Here is a 9,430-nt window from a genome sequence, read left to right as displayed (position 1 = left end):
GAAATCTCTTGTCCCTTTAACTCGGCTCTTTGTACTTCAGCCTTGCAAAATTCCACTCCCTCAGGCAAGAATTCTCCTCCACTGAGGAAAGTATGAGTTTATTTCATTATCATCATCATGTTACTGAGGATGAGAGAGTAGATTTTGTGCCTGGACTGGATAACTTTCCAAGACAATTCTGCAAGGCTGATGTCATTAGTAAAGCTAAACTAGAACTACTTCATATAGGCATTACAGCTGAATCAAATATGTGCTTCATTACAATACATTACATGATTTTGCATCAGTTATTTATAAATAGTATATGATCTTTTATTGGTTCTCTTAAAACCCAGGCACAATTCATTCTAAAATTTGAAATTCAACCGTACATTGTGCATTTTTTCTTGTAAACACATAGACTTTTGCTTATTTCATATACATTTTACATTATAGATATACACACACACACACACACACACACACACACACAACTAAATGCAGAGAGTAAACAAGGTGCTAAAAGGAGCAGTATTACTCATTTTTGCTTCAAACAGCTTTCAGTATAGGTAAAAGTTGTACAAATGGTACACCAAAAGGAACTCATTGTTCAAGTTAATTTAAAGCTCTACTTCTAATGACAAACACATCCCCAGCTGCAGCACCCATAAAAAAGAACAGGATTTAATCATTTTCTGAACATGTTCCTGGTTCAGTTCTCAGAAGTTGTCAGTTTTGTAACTATCAAGGAAACTTAATGCTCCATATCATCACAATGACTCAAATATACCCTGCATATGTATATATAAATAACATATCTTGTCTGGAAGGGAGAGAAAGAAACTTGCTGGTGGTATCTTTGAAAGCTTTGTAGCAACTGAGTTTATCAGTTGCCTCCATGCTGTGCAAAGCCTAAATTTAGGTATTCAAAATAATCATAATAATAATAATACTCCAGACAACATCCTGCATTGGCCATTGCAAGAACGTGGCCTCCAGCAGTCTTCTCTGGCACCGGAACAAATTATTTTTGCAAATGTGTGAAAAGTACAACTTCTTTGAAAAACCGCTACAGTGAATATGAATTTACAATTCAGCATTAAATGAAATATATCCTGAGAAACCTCAGTGCCCTACATTATTTTCATCATACTTGTGACACAAGCAGTATTTTATAATTCCAGCTCACTAAAACAGTAGATGACATAAATTTGCTGTTAAAGCAGCGTGGTTTTCTGTGCTCTGTAATATAGCATTTTACCCTTAAGCAGGGAGAAAAAATAGCAAGCTATCTTGTTCTTCCATCTGCCAAAAACTACTTAACTTGGGGTAGTGCTTCTGTGATTTCAAATTGCAGAAGCTTAAATAACTTCAGTGTTATACCTATTAAATATATTGACAATCTTACCTTAACATTTTCACAGTACAATGGCATGTTATTTTAGAAATGCATTTCTGCCATAATGTTCCAGGGTTTAACTGCTAACAAGGAGTGTATTTCAGCAAGTTAACTGTGTAAAACATTGTTACATGTAACATTATTTTAACCATGTAGCAGCCTTTAGGTGCTGGGCAGAGGCTTGGTATTTATTCACTCCTTAACATTATACCTTAAAATCCTTCTTGCACCTTTGTCCAGCAATATGTAGCCATTAACCACAATATCTTCACCATGTCTTTATCAATCTTGCCAACTCTTGCAATTTTATCTCATGGATCACAATGTTTCATCCTCTTGCTAGAGCCCCAGCTTCTGGAATCAGGTTACCACCTGAGCTTCTCTATACTTACGGGGTGAGCAACACATGGCGATTGATGCATCAGCAGTCGATTTAGTGGGTCTAGTGAAGACCCATTACATCGACCACAGATCGCTCTCCCGTCAACTCCTATACTCAGTAGGGGAGTCGACGGGAGAATGTCTCCCATCGACATAGATAGTGTGGACCCCATGGTAAGTCGATCTAAGTACATCAACTTCAGATATGTTATTCACATAACTGAAGTTGCATAACTTAGATCAATCTCTCCCCGTAGTGTAGACAAGGTCTAAGCTTTCTCTTTTTTTCTTAAAGTAAGTTCAAAGCCCTCATATCTGCAGATAAAAGCTTGAAAGTGTGAACCTTAAATGTTCCAACACCAGAAGGCAAATAAAAAGAACCCAGAATTTATTATTTTCTAAATCTCAGGATTTTTAAGCCAATTTCATTAGTTGCTAAGGCTTGATTCAAAATTTTTGAATGTTTGGGTTTTACAATGCTGCCTCATACAAAGCATACTAACATTTACACTCTAACTGTAGTTAAACAGTTTGTCATTACAAATTCTCCAATCTCACACCTGCTTTTCAAAAGCAAGTGCAAATTTTAGTGGGCTTCTCTCATATCTGAAGCCCGAAACTAGTAGCTGCCATATTAAGTTTCAACACTGATGTACTGTTCCCTTTTGAAGCAGAGAGCATACACCTTTCCAGAGGGCACATTTAACACATTCAGTCAGAAGTAGCAATTGGCAGGAACAGATAAACCTTAGCCTCCCGAGTGCTCTGTACAACTCTAATCCTCATCTCAGGGACAGACTGACCCAGAACATTTGGGAAATAGAAAACCTGTTGGTTTGTCAGGTAATGGCTTGATTTTTTGTGTCTTTAGGGATCGGTGATCATTGTGTGTTATGGTAGTCTGAGAACAACGAATCACAGTAGAAACCAATGCTATACAACATTTGGAAAACTGGGCAGCCTATACAGTTCATATTTTTATACATGCACAATATTCTTTCCAGCAGTGTACATTTGTGACATGGGGGCTATGCACTTCAGCTGTACTGAAAGAGACTCTCAATTTTTACAATTAATCTCTGAGAATTCAATTTGCCCATTTAAAAATTATTTTTTTATAAAATGCAAAACTTGTGATAAGATAGGAGTATCTAGGCTATATTTTTAAATGAAAAGAAAATAGCTTTTATGGGTCTATTAAAGAAAACTTGCTGATGATATTTTGCTTGAACATATATTGCAGAGTATACAACAGGGAGAAAAAACAACGATAGCAACCACACAGAAAAGGGAAACCGAAGTTGCACTGGACACAGGATCTCTATGGAACTAACCAAAGAAACAGAAATGGTGGCTAGGAAATTTTTTTTCATACTTTGCCTCTTCATCCGCCAAACTCATTCTAAAAATGGACAAAGCTGCTGTGTCTGCAGAAGAAGCTGGCAAGAAAGAGAGCATAAGAAAACCATACCACTGACCCAAATGAACAGGGAGTGTGTGCTGGACTGAGATTATACCCTAACTGGCTGTAGACAACTGGTGCTTTTCCAAAAAGTACTCATTACACCTAGAAGCATTTAAAAGTTCCATTGAATGTGAATACAGCCTGTAACTTATTTAAATTGCATGTTTACTGCACCAGATATTTTACTAAGAAGGCAAGCTCTTTATCTAATCATTTGCACAATCAAGTAATAATGATGTCTTTTGTTTTCTCTGATAATTTCTAGAAGACCCTCCACAGACCTCAAATACTATATAGACCCTGCAGGCACGTTGCACTGGGATGAATTTCATCTTTTTTTAAACATCTGGTTGTTCTTTGACTTATCAGTATTGAGCAGAGTTGGGTGGGAATCTATTTTCCATCTCATGAGAATTTTCAAGAAGTGAAAATGTTTCCCAGCCCGAATAGGGACAAAAAGTTGAAATCTCGAAAATGTACACAAACTGAAAATAAAAAAAATAAAAAAATCCAATCAGATTGGGTCATCTGCCATTTTTTTTTCAATAATTTCAAAACATTTTGTTTTGATTTCTTTTTTTTTTTACTTTTTTATACAATAAATTAGCTTACATTTCAAAATGGAAAGTTTTGACCCAAGAAACAAAGCATTTTAATTTAGAAAGTGTCCAAATAGGATATTTTAACAATTTAATTTTTTTTTTAATTTCAAAAATGGGAAATTTGTTGAAACTGATCCTATCCTGTGAATAGTCTTGGTTTTGACAAATCAACATTTTCTAGTGAAAAAATTCCAACCAGCATTGGTCTTGAGTCCTAGCCAACCACAATCTTGCATTCACCAAGGCCCATGGCCAAATATGGCCTGATCCAATGCCCATTCAGGCAGCTTTCTATTGACTTCAATGGGAGTTTGATCAGGGCCTTAAGGATTAGTAAAGGCATCTATGCAGCACCCTCAATGCAGGTACCTGTCTGAGTTGCATAATGTGTCGCAGAAGAACTGGGCAAATTAAAAAGAGAGAAGCACATGCATACTAAGTGTAACCCTTGAAAGGGTTTCCTCTTCAAGGGTTACATTTAGTAACTCTGAGTTTATGCCTGGTGCTTAACCCAAAGTCAGGGGAGAGGCCAGAAGACACTGATGTAGAGCAGCTATTTTGCAGGGTAAGGGCTGTAGCTGGACAAACTCTGACAAAAAGGGTCTGTGGGATTCTTACAGAGTCCACAGGGGCAGAAGGGAACATTTCAGACTGAGTCCAGAAAGGCTCAGGGCAGCCCAGAGCGGGGGGGCAAGTGAGGCAATTTGCCCCGGGCCCCACAGAGGCCCCCACGAGAATATAGTATTCTATAATATTGCAACTTTTTTTTTATGGAAGGGGCCCCCGAAATTGCTTTGCCCCAGGCCTTCTGAATCCTCTGGGTGGCCCTGGAAAGGCTCTGAGGGAGATTTTGGCTGAGTCCAGAAGGGGCCTGAAAAACACTAACAGGAAGGGTCTGAGAGACACTCTCTGACTGAGTCCTCAGAGCTGACTGGGAGCCTCAGGCCTATGTGTTTAAGAGGGTCATGTTGAGCGTAGCTATGGGACTGGGTCTGAGGGGCACAGTCGGTAAGTCTACATTGCAACTGAGACCATGCTTCCCAGCCCGGCTACTCAGACATGCACTAGCATCTTGGGAGGCACACTCCCAGCTACACTGTAGACATACCCACTCAGACTGAGTCCAGACAGCTGACTAGGCATTTCAAGCCTGTGTACTTAGGAGGGCCATGTTGTGGGTTAGCTATGGGATTGAACTTGGATGATTTTAGGTTATATTCATGAACTATATGTAACCATTATTTAAAAAATATATATTTGCAGTCTGGCCAACTAATCCCTGTCTTGCCTTGATTACTGATGTGAATTAATTTTGATTCATAGTTAAGTGCTGCATATCCCGGAAGAGGTAACTAGCTCTTCCACACCTAGCTGTGAGCAAAAAAGACTTCAATTCTTTGTCGAGGGGAGCAGCGCTTAGAGAGAGGACTCCCAAAGGTATAAAGTCCAAGGTGATATATCAGTTAAGTGCCCTTCCTTGGGTTCTGAAAAATAAATACTAAGGCCAAAACTTAGGTACACAAAGCAGAAATCAGTGGGAGATGTGGGAGTTCAGCACCTATGAAAATCATGCAGCTTAGGTAGGCACCTATATATGGATTTAGATCCTGTTGATTCTATAGCCAGGTGGAAGTTTTAGAGGAATAGGAGATTCCAATCTCATTTTTGATTCCTCATATACAGTTCATTAATGCTTTTGTATTCACATTACTGAAAAGCCTTCTCTCTGGGTAGGTCATTTTGGTCAAAACTTATTTACTTTTTTCTCTTTTAAGTGAATCTTGTGATTGGGAAATGAGGCAAAATAGGCAGACCTGAAGTCCTTTATTTATCCACAGAACATTTACAGTACGGACACAGCAGTTCAATATGCCCTGTATTGTAGCACCAATATGCTTCAGTTCTGACCACCTCAATAGAAAGATGTTAGTTTATTTTTCATGTCCCTTTAACCTTTGCGGTCTCCTGAGATTCCCAAGATGGGTTTCAGATAGAGTGGAGGTTCTGTGATATGGACTCCTAGCCAGTATAAGCTGGACTGAGATCACCAATTCATTCCGGACAGTCCACCAAAAAGGCATCAGATATTAGCAACTTTCAGTCACTGCCATATGGGGCTGGATTATAGAACAGGCACTAGGAGCTTCTGTTTTGAACCATTCATTCCTTATTCTGCACTTTATACACATTTTCTATCAGAGCAATAATTACAGAGAAAGGGCAATAACCTTGTACATCTTTTAATGACAATGATGTGCTTCCACCACTGGAGAGAGAGAGAGAGAGAAGAAACTCCACACTATATCACTTTAGGAACTGTGGAATTTACATTATGATTCAGTAATAAATACTCTCGCTACTAATGGCATTGCAACAGAGGATTCTGAATTATTTGCAGAAGTGAAACTAGACAACCTTTCGGGCCATTTATCAGTATATTATGGAAAGTGAAACAACAATACAGATTGAACAAAGAAAGTGAATCTGCACTCAGAAACTTTAACTAAATAAATGATGAATGAAAAGGAAACCAGCTCAGACTGTTGGGTTCTTGACAAATCTTGGAAAAGTTCTTAAGACCCATTTCCTAGGTTATTTATAATTGTTTGAATCTCACTTGGTTTATGAATATGGTAAAGGCCAGATTAATGCTCCTACAACAGCAGTTTCATGGCTGGAGATCATGACATTTACCTGAGCTATGATGCCAGGGGGTATAGGACAGGTGCTGCCACAACGCCTATGAGGATGCAGAACAGTGTCCTCTGCCATACCAGTGCCCCCAATATAAAAGCAATTCCTGACAAAGAGGCTCTGCTATGTCATTTGAAAAGATGAAGTATCCACTCCCACAGTGTAGCCTTCCAGACACTTCCTGGTGAGTTGGAGGTGGGACTGATGCCAGTCACGTCCCCACTGGGGTGTTCAGCGTTGCCAAGCAGCGCTGCTCTGTGCGTGTAGTTATTGTAGGCAGCCAAATTATGGCTGCCATTGGTGAAGAGGTACTGGAATGAGGGATATGGTCCCTGTCTCCTCTCTGCCATATGCTGGAGAAATGCGAGAGTAGTGATAATTTGGCCCTAAATCTTTGAGAGTGATGAGATTAATAACTGTGCTCACAACACTAGTCAAGTGGTCATTTACAAGAGGCAAGAATCAATTGAATATACCCTATTGAAAGTCCAAATTATGTCTGCTGTGTAACTTAGAAAGTGAACATAGGTCGATTAGCACAGCAGTTCTCAACAAGGAGTCCGAGGCCCCCTTAGGGGCCGTGAGCAGGTTTCAGGGAGTCTGCCAAGCAGGGCCTGCATTAGACTCACTGGGGTCCAGGGCAGAAAGCCGAAGCCCCGCCGCCCCAAATCCCGCCACTGGGGCTGAAGCCTGAGCACCTTAGCTTCACTGGGCTCCCTGTGGTGTGGAGCCCCAGACAATTGCCCTGCTTGCTACCCTGCCCCCCCCCCCCAAAAGCTGGCCCTGGCTTTTATATGCAGAAAAACAATTGTTGTAGCACAGATGGACCATGGAGTTTTTATAGCATGTTGGGGAGAGGCAGGGGCTCAGAAAGAAAAAGGTTGAGAACTCCTGAATTAGCAGTTTTTCAATTGTCCTTTAATCCATTTACATTAAAAAGTGATTGTTTAAAAGACCTGACAGAACCAGAAAATTATTTTCTTTGATACCTAAGCTTAACACCATATTATCAAGAAGGAGGATAGATCCTAATGTTAAAATAAGCATCTTGTGGTGGTTTTTCATTACAGAGAGTAAACCACACTTAACCATATGAGTTGAGCATGGGCAGACCCTTGCATCTGCTTAGAGACACAGTGACTTCAACAGGGATCTGTATATGTGTAGGGTGACAGCAGCAGGACTGGAGCCTTATGTTCTTTCAGTCTGATCCAAGGCCCACTGAAGTCTGAAAAGACTCCCATCATCTTCAATGGGTGAAGGATGGAGTCCCTTGGCATTATTTTTTAAAAACTTCTAAATACAACAAACTGTGTAAAATCCCATGGAGGTAAGTACGTACACTGGGTATATTCAGTATTGCCAACCCCAAATGTTCAAAAATCATGAGTTTGACTTAAAAATCATGACATTTAATAAAGAACTATAATAAATGTTGGGGTTCTTTTTATTTGTCTTCTGGCTTTAAGTCTTTAGGGTACACTTAGTTTCAGGTTTTTCTCCACCCTCAAGAGGACTAGAAACCTACATTGTTGTGGGTTTTTGTTTTTGATTGTTTAACGAAAGCTAAAATTCTCACCTAATCACATGCCTCCAGGACCCAGGGCTTCAAGAAAACCACACCATATTGCAATTATTGTGATGAAATCATGAGAGTTGGCAACATTGCGTATTAGTGTCAGGGTGCGCTTAGGTGCTTGTAGAATTTTTTTGTGGGCCTTCTGAATAAGTATGTTTTATAAATAATTAAATAAATATGTAAAATGAGTGAATGTTACCACCATATGTGAAGGTTATTTCAGATAGTGATGGTTGAGATAAGAATACATCCATTGAGATTACTATGAAAGTGTAGGAAATATCATGTGTGATGTATTCACTCAACTCTATGCCACATTTGAGGCAGCTGTGTAGGAGAATGGATGTCAGTATGAGATTGAAACATGGATAAGGCGTATCTGGAGGGGTCTCACGCCTGAGAAAATTAAGGTAATGCTGGTAGGATGCCAGAAGCAACCAGATGACTTAGCAAGGACCCTGATTATGGGGAACGTCTGCTTTTTGACACCCAGATTCGCTGCTTGGGGGTCCTATTAGATCATGAGCTGCTCTTGGCTGATCACGTAGCAGATGTGGCCAAGAGAGTTTTTTTTTCATCTGTGCATGGTGAGGCACCGGCAACCATTAATCTCAGATGTGGATCTTGTTACAGCTACCCAGCCCTTTGAAGCTTCAAGACTAAGCTACTGTGACAGTGCACTCTACTTGGAGCTACACTGTGGACCGTTCAGAAGCAAAAGCTAGTGCAGAATGCTGCTGCCTGATTATTAAGCAGGGTTTCATGAAGGGATCACATGACACTAGTACTCCACGATCTGTAAGGACTCTCTATTTTACTGCTGGTGCAAGTGCATGGTATTATTTTCAGTGGTGGAGGTGGCCACTATTAAAGAGACCCTGTCTCACCTGTGTGTGATACTGCTGTAGTTATAACTCACACAAGTGCTCAAACTAGTGCTATCTTATTTAAGCTAGAGGAAGCTGACGGCAGGACATTGTCCGTGAGGGGTGCTTCACATTGACCTCCTAGCACACTACAAGGCCCAGCTTGTGTCTTAGGCATTTGATAAACGGGAAGGTTAAAGGTGGCTGGGTGAAGTGATATTTTACTTGGGCAATTATTATTTCTATTGTTGATTTGCAAAGTCCCAAATGAGGCATTTATTTGCAATTATTTGTATTTAGGAATTTTCTATTTTTGTCTCATTTTAAGCCATGTAACAACCCCTATAGCATTGTCTGCTACTGTGTAAATCTCAGGGGGGAAAAGACAAACAAATGATGCATTGCGGGCAGGGCAATGACCTTATTTTAATCACTTGTATATAAACACCATTAGTTTACTGATCT

Source organism: Mauremys reevesii, linkage group 2 (genome assembly GCF_016161935.1).
Source record: "Mauremys reevesii isolate NIE-2019 linkage group 2, ASM1616193v1, whole genome shotgun sequence".
NCBI classification, from domain to species: domain Eukaryota; kingdom Metazoa; phylum Chordata; order Testudines; family Geoemydidae; genus Mauremys; species Mauremys reevesii.
This window is presented reverse-complemented; position numbering follows the sequence as displayed.